This window comes from Medicago sativa, chromosome 4 (genome assembly GCF_051527215.1).
Source record: "Medicago sativa cultivar Bolivia chromosome 4, Bolivia_mono, whole genome shotgun sequence".
Classification (NCBI taxonomy): Eukaryota; Viridiplantae; Streptophyta; class Magnoliopsida; order Fabales; family Fabaceae; genus Medicago; species Medicago sativa.
The window spans coordinates 9166014-9182345 of NC_140752.1; the positions used below are offsets into that span (position 1 = coordinate 9166014).

At 34.9% G+C, this 16332-nt stretch overlaps 1 long non-coding RNA gene and 2 pseudogenes across 2 annotated transcripts; all 3 read right to left on the reverse strand.

Annotated features, from left to right (window-relative positions):
• Positions 1 to 243: 243 nt before the first annotated feature.
• Positions 244 to 2125, reverse strand: LOC146926080 (uncharacterized). Its single transcript, XR_015034023.1, has 3 exons — positions 1951 to 2125; positions 1132 to 1198; positions 244 to 598 (listed from the first exon to the last, which is right to left on the reverse strand). It is a non-coding gene; the product is annotated as an uncharacterized LOC146926080 (long non-coding RNA).
• Positions 2126 to 7110: 4985 nt separating this feature from the next.
• Positions 7111 to 11565, reverse strand: LOC146926081 (putative pentatricopeptide repeat-containing protein At1g17630; annotated as a pseudogene). Its single transcript, XR_015034022.1, has 2 exons — positions 8319 to 11565; positions 7111 to 7624 (listed from the first exon to the last, which is right to left on the reverse strand). The product of XR_015034022.1 is annotated as a putative pentatricopeptide repeat-containing protein At1g17630 (transcript).
• Positions 8323 to 8844, reverse strand: LOC146926082 (DExH-box ATP-dependent RNA helicase DExH13 pseudogene; annotated as a pseudogene).
• Positions 11566 to 16332: the final 4767 nt, after the last annotated feature.

A 16332-nucleotide genomic window follows, 5' to 3' on the forward strand; every position in this document is an offset into this window, starting at 1 on the left:
GTTTGAAATCGTTTGTCATTTGGGTAAATTTCAATCGACTGACGATGGCAATTTTCTTCTTATAAGAACGGTTGGAAAAAAAAGTTGATGCTCATTCTACGCACTCAACATATATACTTTTAATTAATTAAAAAGGAACAATTAAGTATAACAAACCTTATCACATCCCCTGGAAAAAAAAAAAGGAGCCTTATCGGTTATCACATGGAGCAAAGCCAGAGCCAAAAGAATGGAACTGGAATGTTGTAGGAGCCTTATCAATTATCACATGCACTTTTTTTTCCCATTATTTTTCTAAATACAAAATATCAATTCAAATTAAAATAACATAGCATATTCAAAATTATCATAAAATTGCATAATATTCAATCTACATATTTTTATTTAGTGCACACAAAAAAAAAAGTAGTTTCTAAATATTCAATCTCATTCTTTCTTGTTCGTATCCTTTTCATCCCTTTTCACCCATCTTGTTCAGATCCTTCATTTTACACCATTACAACAATATCAACTTCACATCAGAAGAAAAAAAGTTCTGAAAGTATGAATTAATCAAACTCATACTTCTTGTGAACCAAATGGAACCTCCTTAGCATACCTAAAATTTGAAAGACATTATCACCATAACAAATGTGAAACATTGTTCATTAAAAAGCATAACAACAAGCAAAAGAGAACTCCGTACAAACCATAATCAACTATCAATACTATTTTGGAGGTACAGGAATAGTGTCATAAAAGGTTAACCTAGTCTCTAATAATAAAGTCTTGTAACCAAATCCAAACCATATATGCATCACAGACTCAAAAATAAAACAAGTCTTATGCATCATTTTCATATCCATTCTCCACATGAGAAGTAGATTCCAAAATTAGTACTAAATCCATGAAAATTCATTTTCACAAAAAATAACTTATATAAAACTAAGGATCAAGCATCGTTCATTAACATACAACAACCAATGAGCCATCATGCCTTTGTATGCATATTCATACATCCATCATGCTAGCTACTCAAGATAAGGGTGGCTATAACAAAATAAACATTCAACCATTAATCTCAAATCTAACAAACTGAAGGATATCAAAAAGCAAAGCCAGACAAATTTATCAAAACTGTTAAATCCATACCTTTTTCAAAACCATAGACTTATACAGTCTCTAGTCAAACACGACTTCTTGAAGGGGGGTGTTGGTCCTGAACAAAGAAATAATCAAATCTCTCAGCCTTTGATCGAAACAAATGATAAATTCAGATAGCATCACAAAAATTTAGTTCAAATTCATTTGGTTTGTATACACATAACAAACGAGCCACATTTCAGCAAAGTCTTCATCAACAACCACAAATACTAACAGATCCAAAAGATTCAAACTCGTAACCAATATCAAACTGTTATTAACAACGTCACTTGTCTGCAGCAGTGACAACAAAGTTTTATTACCTTCAATAGTTTTAGGTCTACATTAGATAAGAAAGGTAAAAAAAAAATGACATAAGATATGCTCACACAGACACGCATGCAAATCTTTTATGTCCTTTATAATACAGAAGTTTCTGAATTTCTTGGCAAAAAGACCTATTTGCTAAATCATATATGAGTATGACAGCCAACAAAGCAGATCAATTTGACAAAATCAAAATCAAAAGTAGAAAGTACTGGTCATGCTATGATATAGGGGAAGGGCTTCACATTACACCAGAATTGAGCACCAATTAAGCGTCAACATGCATAAATATTTTAATGCCAAACTCAAAAGGAAGTTCTCAACTGGGTCAATTATGCTATGCCAAATGCAACGCCGAGACATCTCAGTTCCAACTAGTAAAATTGGTAATATGACATGAATAAAAGTAGTGTATACCAATGAAAAGTAAAACAATCTTAAATATAAAATAGATAGTTTGAATTCATGAGCTTTCGTGATTCTTGTAAGGAATAGATATACTTGTGATTTTGCTTGCTGCATAGTTCTCTATTGACAAAGCCTCGGACAGAAACGATGACTGCTGCATGAACTTTCTCAACATGCTATGCCATACTCATGTTTTTTTTTCTTTTCACAAACATGCCATACTCTTGTTATATGCCAACTATATGGATCATCGTGTCATCATATGTTCACTGGCTAATCAAACCCTTTTATCGACTAAACAAGCTTAAAACAACAACCCCAATGACGACTATAAACCTAATGACAACATTCTTCAACCTAAAATAATACAAATATCTCATCACGAATGTATAATGACTAATTAAATTCTTTATCGACTAATCAAGCTTAAAACTCTAACCCTAATGGGAAGATTCTTCAACCTAAACTACTTTCAAGATTTCAGAACGAATTAGCAAACTCACAACTCTTACCCTGACTGAATGAATCTTTGAGTCAAAGTACTTAGATGACCTAAACTACTACATAGACTTCAGCAAGACTGATCAAACTCACAACTCTTACCCTAACTGAAAGAATATTAGATCCAGAGTACTTGGATGAATGTTCCACGACTAATCAAAATCTTTATCGACTAATCAAGTTTAAAACTACAACCATAATGAATGTTCCACGACTAATCCTTAAAGTGTTTAAGTATGTGTTCTTGTTGATTTGTGAATGGTTTAATCAAGATTCGTTTTCAATGGGATTTCTTCCGCAAAGAGGATTAATATTTTGAAAAACCCCTCTTAAAATCCCTTCACTTACAACTCTAACCCCGATGACAACTATAACCGTAATGACAAGAATCTTTGAGCTAAACTAATTCAAAGATTTCAAAACGACTGATCAAACTCACAACTCTTACCTTAACTGAAAGAATCTTGGAGTCAGAGTACTTAGATGAACGTTCAATGACTAATCACACTATCTATCGACTAACCAAGTTCAGAACTCCAACCCTAATGAAAACTATAACCCTAATGACAATATTCTTGGACCTAAACTACTTCCAACATGTCAGAACGACTGATCAAAATCACAACTCTTACCCTAGATGAAAGAATGTTGTAGTCAAAGTACTTGGATGAATGTTCAATGACTAATCAATTTTTTCACCGACTAATCAGGCTTACATCTCTCACCCTAATGACAAGATTATTGGAACTAAACTACTTCAAAGATGTCAGAACGACCGATCAAACTCAAAACTCTTACCCTTACTAGAAGAATCTTGGAGTCAAAGTAGTTGGATGAACGTTCAATGACTAATCAAATTTTTCACCGACTAACCAGGCTTACATCTCTCACCCTAATGACAAGATTCTTGGATCTAAACTACTTATACGACAATTACTTCGATAAATGTTAATTGATTAATCAAGATATTCACTACGTGGTGTGTATTTCATCAATTTTATCGTTATTATTATAATTAATTTTTATTACATTATAAATATACTTCAATAAAATTTTATTCAAATCACAAATCTAATTTATAAATTCAATATAGATAACAAATTTCAATTATTTTTTAAACACATTCAACTGAAAATAACATAATATTACATAATTAAATAAACTCAAGAATAAATTAACAAAAATAAATCTTTAAAATACAAAAACTCAAACCGGCTAACGAATAAATGTTTTGCGTATTTTAATGTTCATTTACCTTGACCAATTCAACAATAATATACACACTTCGGTCACCAAAATAAGCAAAACTTGAAATTTTAGATTAACTTAACAAATTATCTATGTAGTATTATGTTACTCAATAATATACCCCACACACTATTTATAATAATGACTCATATGCAATAGTTTGCTCTCACTTTATTCTTTAATGATGAAGAAATCTCTATATATATATATATATACTCGTAGTGGATTTTTATCTTTATAATACACTTCCTTCAACCAAAAAAAATCTTTATAATATACTCATATGCAATAGTTTGCTCTCAATTTATTTTAGTGTAAAGGATCTCCAATAGTTTTTTCATCATTAAAGATCTCCATACTAATTATACTCAATAAACGTTGAAATTACTTCTACTCAATTTTTCATCATTTTTGATTTTTCCATTTAAGTAAAAAAATATCCAATTTCAGAAATTATATTTTTGTTTCCTATGGGATTACAACAATGTTTAGTGATATTAAGTGACATTAACCAATTGTAAGTGGGATTACAACAATGTTTAGTTATATAATAATAGCAATTTTCGTTTTTTCTAGTGATATTAATAGCAATTTTCGTTTGCCAATATGCAGCCCATAGTCATTTACTTCTAAAACAAGGGCCCAAGCCCAAAACAAAAGTGACCAAAAAACAGCAATTAAATATTCAGCTTTATTCTTCAGCTGGGACCCGCGTGTACTGTTCACGCAGAAGCTTCAGCAGGTCACCCATGCCTTTCTCTCTCCAGATCTAAACCGTTAGAATATACACCCTCCGGTCACAAATATAAGCAAAAATTTACTTTTTAGATTCATTCAATAAATGATGTATGTGGTCTATTTAATAGTCCACATACATCATTTATTGAATGAACTTAAAAAGTGAATTTTTGCTTATATTTGTGACCGGAGGGTGTAATATTTAATACTCCCTCCGTTTCAAAATGAGTGTCGCTTTAGGCTTTGACACACAGATTAAGAAATAGAATGAAATAATCATTGGATATAACGCTTTCACTAAACTGCCCCTACTTTATAAGAAAAATACAAAATTAAAGTTGCATTGAAAATTGTGTGAGAGAAAAGTTGGAGAGGGTAAAGTTGGAAGAAAAAAATTAAAGTTGTATTGGAAATGTAAAGCGACACTCATTTTGAAACAAATTTTTTTTGCTAAAGCGACACTCATTTTGAAACGGAGGGAGTATATCAATGGCTCACAATGGCTGTCAGGCTTATATGCACAAATTGTGTTTTGTGCACAAAAAGATGAATTTGTGCATTCTAAACTGGGCCAGTTTGTAATAACAAGGTCATCATGACGAGAACACGTTGGTTTGGTGCGTGCGTTGGACATTTTGATACATCTTCCGATGCATGTTGGTGCTCTAAGAAAGGTACATCTTTTCAACACGTGGATAGTGGATACTGGTTGTGTGATAAGCAGTTTATGAAATCAAGATGTAGAAATCAGATGTTGAGTTTATTATACTTAAATTGTATGAAGGGATAACAAATCATTAAACACAGTTTTAGTTTTCAGCCAAATGACTTATAGCTAATTCATTTTCAGTAAATCATGTTGGTGTAAGCCCTAGAGGCCAATAATTTATGTTAAACTTATCTTATGTATCATGACTTTTATTATTGAATAATATATGACACTCTTTATTATATTTATGTAATGTTAATAAAGTCTTTAGAATAGATAGTTCGTGTAATAATATAATTAAGTGTGACTTAATCATGAGACTACATTATCATAAAAAACGCTATTCTTAAATGCGTCCGTAGTCAAAGCTTTAATATGAATAAAGGATAATAATAAAGCATCGAGACTATTATGTATGTAGACTGATGACCGCATCTCATGGGTCATAGATATGAGATATTAAGTCTATACATAGGTATAAGTATTAGGAGTAATATTTATACTGGATTGACCCACCGTGAGAATACTACATAGTATGTTATGATATTGTCATAAGATATTCTCACAATGATAATAATGTATATCGCTCTTAGACCTGAAACCACTATGATTCCTAGATGTGGACTCAAGTGCTTTGTTGCCATTCTAACGTTGTCTGTAACAGGATAACCATAACGTTGGTTGATGGGTACTTGATGAATCATGCTGAGGGACATGAGTGTCCTAGATGGGATTTGTCCCTCCTCATAAACAGGAGATATATCTTTAGGCCTCTTGATGAAATATGACTGTAAAACTGCATGGCCATGCCGAACTAAGTCAATATAAGATATTGGATTTATTCGTTATTCAGTATATTTTGGAATCAAAAAATATAAATATTGATCTATACAAGGGTGACAAAATATCTATGTCTTGGGATCAATGAAGATATCGAGACAAAGGAGTAATTATACACATGAGTATTATCATGGAAAGGTTTCGTCAGATCACTTGACATTCTTGTCGCTTGGGTAGCAATGATGTGTTGCTAGATACCGCTCATTGTTTATAGTATTAAATATTAGATTTAATATTATTGCCAACGTGACTAGAACCTATAGGGTCACACACAAAGAACAGTCAAAAGAGAAATATATAAGTATGACTTATATAAAGGGGTGCGTTTAGTAAATGACGCTAATTAGTTAGCAAAACTACTAAACTCGTTGTTGGGCTTAATGAAGCCCAATAGTGACTTCTGACTTGCAGAGCACATTAGAAGTTCTATAAATAGAACCCTAGTGCTGAAGTTTTTGGTTACACGTTTTGAAGCAACCCTCTTCTCTGCACTTCTGATTCCTTGGCTAGCACCGAGTTTTGGAGGAGCATTGTTCGTGTGGACTTGCTAGAGGCTTTGCTGCTTGCTGCTTGCTTGGCTGTGATCGAGATTCCAGTTTCCAGTTCTCAGCTTTCAGATTTCACACTTCGAGGTAACAATCGAATCACTGATTCATGTTTGAATTTCGTAATGATCCAAGGAAAGAAAATCGAAATTATTCCGCTGCTTCTACTCCCTTCTGTTGTATTCGATTTTCCTTCAAATCAAAACCTGAAAAAGCTTAAGAATACAAAAAGAATATCATATTCTATAAGCCTAGCATAGAAGCTAATAATGATTCTAATTTGAAGGATAGTAAATTATGCCTAGTAAGAGCAAGAAAAATATTCTGGTATTGAACCTAGATTAGAAGACCTTTAGAAATCTGATGAGAACATTTTAGACCATGAACTTAATGGCAATGGTAAGAGTAAACTCTATAATCCAATAATCATAACTACAAAACACTCAGACACAAACCCAAACATCGAACACAACACTGACAGTTAGATATCGCTGATAATTTGAGAAAACGAAAGTGATTAAATGTAACCACGTGTGTTGGTGTCTTGTTGGTTTTGGACACCTACACATGGCAGATGGCACACCTTCACTCTAAACTAGCCAAAGATTCATAATGATGGGATAGCTTGTCCATTCTTTTCATGGTAGAAGACCAAATTAGTGCACACGGTAGTACACATAAGATCATAATATATTAAACTTGATTTTCTCCTTAGACAGATGATCTAATATAATTTTATGAAAAAATAAAGTATACATTTATATACCTTTTGGATCTTATTTAAGCTTGAGATTATTGATATTTGATAATATGTAGGCAATCTGCTCGCATAAAAATGAATAAGTTGTAAACAATACAAACTACTGCTACCTATTGAATGTCAACCAGAGTGGAAATTTGAAGCCAAGGGTAAATGTATCTCATTTAGTGGAACATAGGAAATGTGTAATCTAAAGGCAATTCTTCAGTTGCACCTGCACTCCTAATTCTGCAGTAACAGCAGCTGGTTAGCGACATGAAAAGCAAACGAAATATGGGTCGAGCAAGAAAATCCTCTAGAGGGATTGAGACTTAACTTTCTGTTTGGTCCATTCCATCACAAGTCGGGCTTCATCATGGTTAATTTTGCGATCACTAACAAGTTCAACTTCCATAATCATTCCATTTCTTCTCGCATTAGCAAATACTATAAAAGAAAATCAATAAGTTTGTTTAGAAAAAATAAATAAATGAGAGAAGCAAAAAGATTCTGAAAATTAGGAAGCATATAATGAATCGTTTATAGTAAAAAAGGGAAATCTATAAACAATAGGAACAACAAAAATTAAGTTTGTAGGCATCAAGTCAGCAATTTAATACCATCTATAAAAGAGCTTACTTAAAACAGTGTTTCAACACAAGATCTGTCTTAAGTATATGGCTCGTTTTTAAAAGCACTTCTATTTAGAAAGCATTGTTAAAGTTATCGTATTTATTCCCCATTCTAGCAATGCTGCATCTTTTCAACATTTTGATAGTCGTTATTTGGTTACTGATTGTGAGATAAATAGTTTATGAAATCTAGATGTAGAAACAGATGTGGTAGAAACAATAACAAACATTCAGCTTATAAATTGTAAGAAAGGATGCTACATTAGAATATCATAAAATTTCTCTTGGAACATACTAACAGTAACACATAACTATCATTAGAAATTGATTTAAATTATTATCCATGTCATTTACTAACACAATTTAGCAAATTCAATAAACATAAACAGAATACACACAGATTGAACATATTAATATATGCTACCAAAGTTCCTAACCAGTCAGTAGGCCTTAATCTATTGTTATAGATCAAGCCCAAGCAAATTATCCTAAAAATATCAGAAAATTACCTCTTCATTCTTTGCTGCTATCTTTATCGCCACCATCTGCTTCCTTAACATCAACAGTGAAACTATATTCTTGATCACAACCCATGTATGAGTCGCACATGAAATAAAGTATGTAAGATTTCTTTCCAGCATCAGCAGGTGCAGCAAACTGCAGTTTGGCTTTTAATTTCCGCTGCAAGGAAACTCGCTTAATTGCAAGTAACAAGTTGGTTTTGGCATCACCAACAACAAGCCACCATCCCTCCTCCTTAGCTTTTGGATACCTAGGAGCATCAACAGGTCCTACTTCTGTCTTACCGTCGATATCCCTCTCCAGAGTGACACATATTGTTATATCCTCACCAGTCCGGACACTGTCATTGTGCAGTACTTCATACGACAAATCAACATTAGGAAAGCGATTACAAAAGCGAGCAATGTCCAATAAGTATGAATTTGGCATGTTTAACAATTCACGCCTCGCAACATCTTCCATCTCCAATAAATCAAAGATGGTTTCTATACTCTTCCCTGGGTTCTCCCACATTTCCTAGCCAAATCCTTTGTGAAATGAGGAAGTTGTAGCAGCATAGAGTCACGTCCCCACAATCCTTGTGTCACCATTTGACTAACTTCATAGCAAGAAGAGCTAAACTCAGCCAACCATTGCTCGATATTACATCCACCAATGCCTGAAGCAGCTTATTTGCAGAAAGCAACACCTCTCTCTGGTCCAATGCAAGATTCCCACCGACAAATTGCCTTGAAAAATGAGCCTGAAGCAAGGTAATCTTTGTTTACATCTTTCTATTTTTTTCCTGCCATAGATATGGATCTTGCACACTCACAGCCAGAACAACAAAACCATTGTTCTCGACTTCTCTCTAACAAAGATGTAGCAAGCTGCTTTCACCATCTCTCTCTTGCTCTCCTCTATCAAGCTATATGTTCATTGTACTCAGTAACCAGAATCACAGTCCTAGTAATGCCAAATGGACTGTCATTTTCCGCCTCAACATTTTTGAATAAAAACAGGGACTAAAACTGAATTTCACTACATTTGTAGGTACTATGCATATAGTAAATGTAATCGGTTAACCATTGCTAAAATGTGTACATGGTAGAGAAAGGCATGTCACAAAAAATCTAGCCCCTCTCAGTTTGCTACAAGTAAGAGCTCTGATTCGTCGGAATTATATTGTTGATCAAAGCAACTATTGATGTTACAATGTACACTCGCCATTTGAAGTGCCAATTCATTAAGGATCGTGCAAATTTCACCTTGTTCCAAATGGACTACATTCCCTGCTGAGAATGTGTATACCTTTTTTCTCACCTCAATCCAACTCTTACCAGGTATTTTTTTTAAACCTTTTTCCTTTGCTGAGGCCCTGACCCTGGCAGAATCCTCCCGTTTTCCATTGTCAGCATAAATATTGGACAGCAGCATGAAGCTCCCAGTTATTTTTGACTTAAGGGCTAGAATTCGTGATTCTATTTCTTCTATAAGATATGTATCTCTGTACATTCTACATGAATTTAAAAGAGCTCCCCAAACACACTCATTTGGTTCAATTGGCATGTTTCTCACAATATCATTTGCTTCTTGCAAAAGCCCAGCACGACCAAGGAGGTCAACCATGCACGCATAGTGCTCTACAATAGGCTCGATACTAAACTCCGTGACCATCCGATCAAAAAGGTTGCGGCCCGCAGCAACAAGTCCAGCATGACTACATGCAGATAAAGCAGCAACAAATGTGATTTCATCTGGCCTCACTCCAACTTTAATCATCTCATCAAAAGTTCTTAAAGCATTCTCACCAAGCCCATGCATTCCATAACCCCTAACTAATGAATTCCATGAAATTAAATCTCTACCTTCAATATTATCAAATACTAAATGTGCTTCCTTGAAAACCCCGCACTTCATATACATGTTAATAAGACTATTCCAGACCAAAATATTATCATCCATGAGATTCCTAATGGCATAAGCATGGAGCTCCCTACCTAAGTTCAATGCTGCTAACTCTGCACAAACAGATAAAACACTGGAAATAGTGACACAATTGGCCATTACTTTTGCAAGCTGCATTTGTCTAAACAGTTCCAATGACTTCTCCAAACGCCCTTTAGAAGCAAAACCACTAATCACAGAACTCCAACTTATTAAATTGGGTCTCACCGGCGAATGACCATTCGATTTCTCCAGCTTCAAAAAATACTTCATAGGCCTCATCACATAATCCCGAGTCAGCATACGACGATATCAAAGCATTCCAACTTACTAATCTCTTGTTCTTTATGTCAGAAAATATTTTATGTGCATCCCCAAGGTCCTCACACTTCTTCCCATAAATCCCTATCAACGCATTTTTCACAAACAAATAATCTTCATATCCACCTTTAATAACAAACCCATGAATTTCCTTCCCCCGTTGAACTCCATCCATATCAGCACACACAGACAACACGACAGCTACAGCTTCACCACTAATCTCAACTCCCTTTATTCTCATCACCTTAAACAACTCCATAGTCTCATCATAAAGTCCACATCTAGAATGACTCGACAAAAGCGAAGTCCACACGTCACATAATTCGGCTTCAAACCTTCCAACTCCATCCGTTTAAAAACCCTAAAAGCACCAACATAATCAAAATTAAAAGCATAACCCGAAACCAACGTATTCCACGACAAAACACTTCTAACAACCATTCCATCAAACACTTTACATGCATCTTCCATTCTCCTAACTTTCCCATACATACCCACCAATTCATTCACCACATGAACATAATTCTTAAAACCCATCTCCAAAACATGACAATGAACAATTTTAGAAAGACCAACACTTCCAATTTTCGAACAAGACTTAATTATCAAAGGTAAAGTAAACCCATCAGGTAAAAATCCAAACTTTATCATTTGATGATAAAGTTTAACAGCATAATTATAATACCCATGTGATACATTGGCTCTAATGATAGAATTCCATACAAGATTTGAATGGGATTCAAATGGGGTGGTTGTGAAGATTTTTTGAGCTGCGGAGATGGAATTGAAGCGGGAGTATGATGCAATGAGGCGGGCGGATAAGAAGGAAGAATGGTGGGTGGTTGTGAGGATTAATTGGGTGTGGATTTGACGAGTTTGTTGCAGAGTGAAGCATTGGTGATGAAGAAGGTGATCGAAGAAATCGAGAAGATGGTTGTTGTTGATTAATGAAGGTGTGAGTTTTGGATATGGGAGTGATGATAACCCGACCAACCCGATGCAATCGGGTACATTCAGTTCGGGTTAATACGGGTTGCGGGTTGATCGGGTAGTTGATACGGGTTATAATGGGTATGTTCGGTTCGGTTCGGTTTGTATATTTGAACCTATCGGTACCCTAACTAACCCGACTAAACCGAAACTATTATTATTATTTTTTTATCACATTATTAATAGTTACTCCTGCCAAGACCCTAGCCAAAATTTCTACAAACCAAAATTGCAGAAGGGTTTTAATGAGTAACTATTATTAATGAGAACTCAGTGGCCCAAATTACAAATTCTACCTTGGCCCAAACCCAAACTTACCTACATATAAAATGCAATGTTACAATTACAATGGGTCTTACCAAACCCTAGCAGCCGCACAACTCTCTCTAGAACAAAATCATATATGTTTTATACTTTGATTTTTCCAGTCTCATTTTCTCTCTGCAATTCTTCCTTTTTTTTCTTCTCTCCCAGTTGCTCGCAAAAGAAATCGTGGGTAGTTTGAAAATTGTTTTCTGGATGTTGCTTCACAATATTTCACGACAAGATCTATAATATGATTGAATTGAATGAAAAGAAAAGAAATTATTGTCCAATTATTGAACTGTTGTTCTGAAAATGGTTTGATTCTAGATCTTGAGTTTATTTTCGATAACCCTTTCTTTTCTTTTCACTCATTCATGAAACTGAGATCTTTTTTGCTTTGAACATCCTGGAACTTTGAGATTTTAGACCAAAAATTGAGAAATTTTTTTTGATCTGGACTTAAAATTTAAAAACAGTACGATAATGTTCAACCCGGAGAACCGAACCGGTGAACCCGTTCACCCGAACAAACCGAACCCGAACAAACCGAATTTTAACATGGTTATGTTAGGGTGTTCATCCTCAACCCGTGGGTTGCATCGGTTTAGGGGCTTGGGCCCGAACCCGAACCGATGCCCACCCCTAATGATAACAAGTTTTTCATATCGCCGTGGTCGTCACCGCCGGAGGTTTATCCCGGTGCAGCTCCGGTGGTTTGAAACCGTGGATGAAGAAAGGAGGAGAATGAAGTCGTTGGATCGAAAATTGGATTTTGAATAAAACTGGTTCTGAACCGGGTCCATACCGGTTTGAGTACGTGTAACACCCCGTTTTCCCAACATAAAAAAATTTCATTTAAAATCAGAGTATTTAATTCATAAACGGAATGTCACGTACTACTTAAAATCTTAAAACAGATAATAATAATTATCCTTCAAAATTCAACATCATAAAATCCGAAACTACGCAGCAGAAATAGTTCAACATGATCAAAGTCTTGGCACGCAGGCCATATTAGAAAATTTCATAATTTAGTTCGATACTTAATCATAAAAAGGTTCATCAAAGACACGTAAGGAATAGAAGTAAAAGCAGGTTCCCATCCCGTTACATATCAGAGCACCTAGACACAATGTGAGGAGTCTACTCACGAACACAGCTAGTCCTGGTTACCTGCGCGTTACCAACGTAAGGGCAACATTACAGCAGAAGGGGTGAGATTTCACAATCAATAAATTAAGCATATAATTCATTAAAATGCATTTAACAATATAAAACATATTTAACATTTATCACTTAGCATGTTATCATTTCATAATCAAATACCAACATCAAATATCATCATTAAATATCATCATTAAATCATAATCATCTTAACACTTGACTCGACGACACGACTCAACTTGACCATGCAACTCTTAACAACTTAACAACTTAAACCATCGTGAAACTTCATGATATGCAAATGCATGTGGTACCATTCAACAACATAAATGAGCGTAATTAGGCTCTTCAACATGTGAGCATAAAGCTGTCGGGCTTAAAGCCCCCAACGTAGTTTGAGCATAAAGCTGCCGGGCCTAAATCCCCCAACGTAGTTTGAGCATAAAGCTGTCGGGCCTAAAGCCCCCAACGTAGTTTGAGCACAAGGCTGCCGGGCCTAAAGCCCCCAACTTTAATTAGTATGCAATGGACTCAATCTTCCTACAACTTGGACAACAACGTGAACATCTTATACAACTCCATTAAAATGGACAACTTCTTAAATCATGATAACTTAGACCGACTCATGCAATTTCAAGACATTGACAGTCAACAGCAGTAAACAGCAGCAAGATACAGCATATAACAGTGCTTGAATGCATTAACATCATTTAAGGAATGAATTACATCAGCATAATTATCATAAAACATCATATTATCACTCATGCAACCTTACTAACAATCTCAGTCATCTAAACAGGCTTCTGGACATTTCTGGAAAGGTCCTAATAACTCTCATTCTTACTTCTAAGATCAACTCATAACTACACGTGCGAAAGGATCGCATGGAACAACAATTTGGGCAACTAACAGGGTTACTCGCAACGGCGAGTACATAGCTCGCAATGGCGAACAACTGACTTGCTCGCAGTGGCGAAGGTTATTGCTCGCAATGGCGAGTGGTGACTTGCTCGCAATGGCGAGCAATTCTGCTCGCAGTGGCGAGCAGTCTGGGTTAGCTCGCAGTTGCGAGTGCTCTAGCTCGCAATTGCGAGCGATGACAGTTCAGGCTCGGGCAGAAACCTAAAAACTTCAACTTTTCATCTCTCTTCATGATTCTAACACCAAAACAGCATCTAATTAACACCCTAATGAATATCTAAGGTCTGTACACTAATTTTGTATCAACCTAACATCTTTTCATGGTTTAATCATCAAATCGGTCATTTAACCCTAATCCCAATTCTCACCAAAACTCAACCTAATCATGTTAAATTCATTCCTCAGAACCATACCCTTAATAATTAGAGCTGTCAAAACGGGCGGCCTGTAACGCCCTCCTTTTTATTTAACTATTTTAATTAGTTTTAGAATATATTTATATATTTATATGATGTATATGAGGGATATATGATTTGTTGAGATTAGATGTCTTTTTATAATTTAGTTAATATATTTTGTCTAGTGATATTTTGTTATGTTATATGTTGGTATTTACTAGCACAATATATTTGTTAATTGTTATAGATATATATTTGTTATTTGGTGTATTATTATATATTTAGTAGAGAAATATTATTTATTAGAATATGAGGATTATTAGTGTGAGTGGATTTGGGGGTTAGAATAGAAAGAAGAGTAAGTTGTTGGGCCTAAATAGATTTGGGAAGAATATTTTAGTATTATAAATAGAGAAGCTTAGGTTAGAAAGAGTTTACCCTAAAACCACTTTTTTGGAAAAGAGGAGAACAAGAAAGAAAAGAAGAGAAGAGAAAACTCAAAAAAAAAGGAGAATACCTTAGGAAAGAAGAACGCTGCTGCTGATTCAGGAATTAATCTAAGGTAATGGTGAGACTATCTTGCTTTAATATTAAGTTGTAAATCATTAGATTACATCTAACAAAGTTGGGGAGAGTTTGTGAGATTAAGAGGATTAGGGTTTTGAGTGAAGAATTGAGGACTAATGGATGAAAATTGTTAGATTGATGTAGAAACTGTGAACAGTCCTTAGATAATCCGTAGAATGATTATTGGAATAGTTTTGAGGTTTAAAACATATGATTAGATGAGAAGTCGGTGAGTTTAAGAATTAGGGTTTATGAGCGATTTTGATGATTAGATGATGAAGAACCGTAGAATTGATGAGAGAATCATGAACAAACCTTAGATATCCTATAGGAATGTTATTAGAAGTAGTTTGATGGTTAGAAACATGAGAATGGATGAAAAGTTCAGATTCTGAGAAAAAGTGATTTTAAGTGTTTTTGAGAAATAAGTGATTCTAGGATAAGCTGTTTTGGAGATTTAAAAATATGATTTTTCCGTAAAATATGATAGGATTTGTCGAATAGAATGCGTAGGCGAAAACGGAATCGAATTCGGAGTAACGGTTAGGTTTTTACGGACGAAACGGTGAAACCGAAAAAAATGGGACTGCACAGAGCTGCGTCGCAGGTGGGCTACTGCCTTCCCACGCCTGGGCGTAGTTTTCCACGCCTGAGCGCATCAAGGCAGCCCCTCATGGGTGACTGCTTGTTGTGCTTTCGTTGCGTGCTGTCAGAACTTCGATTGTTGCGTTCTTGTGTCCTTTTCACCCGTTTCCGTGTTGAATTAGCTCTCGGTGTAAACATGAAAGTTGTAGATAATTGAGTTAGCTTTCTAATGGCTTTGGAGTGACTAGAAAATTATGTGTAGATTTTGAGCTTTGATGAAAATAGTCCAAGTGGGTCTTCAGAAAACTTAAGAGAAAACTTAGCATAACTAATCCCAAGTTAGTCCAAAAACTTATGGTTGGTTTCCCAACTTCAACTTAAGTATTAGGGATTTAGTTGAAGTGTTTTATGAGTATTTGGCTTATGTCTCATTGATCAAACTTGATTTGATTTTGAAGAATGTTTTGGACTTTGATATGAATGTAATTGATTAATGTATATGTGGTTATTGTTGTTGATATGTTGGAATACATTATGTGAGTATTGTATGATACATAATATTATGATGTTCTATGATGTTAAGTTGATATGATTCATTTCTTATTGATGATATGATATTCTAGCACTGTTATATGCTGCAATTGTTGTTGTTTGTTGCTGCTGAATCTTACTGAAGATGTATAAGTCGGTCTAAGTTGTCATGATTTAAGAAGTTGTCCATTTTAATGGAATTGTATAAGATGTTCACGTTGTTGTCCAAGTTGTAGGAAGATTGTGTCGTTGCATAGTCAGTGATGGGGGCTTAATGCCCGACAGGTTCTTT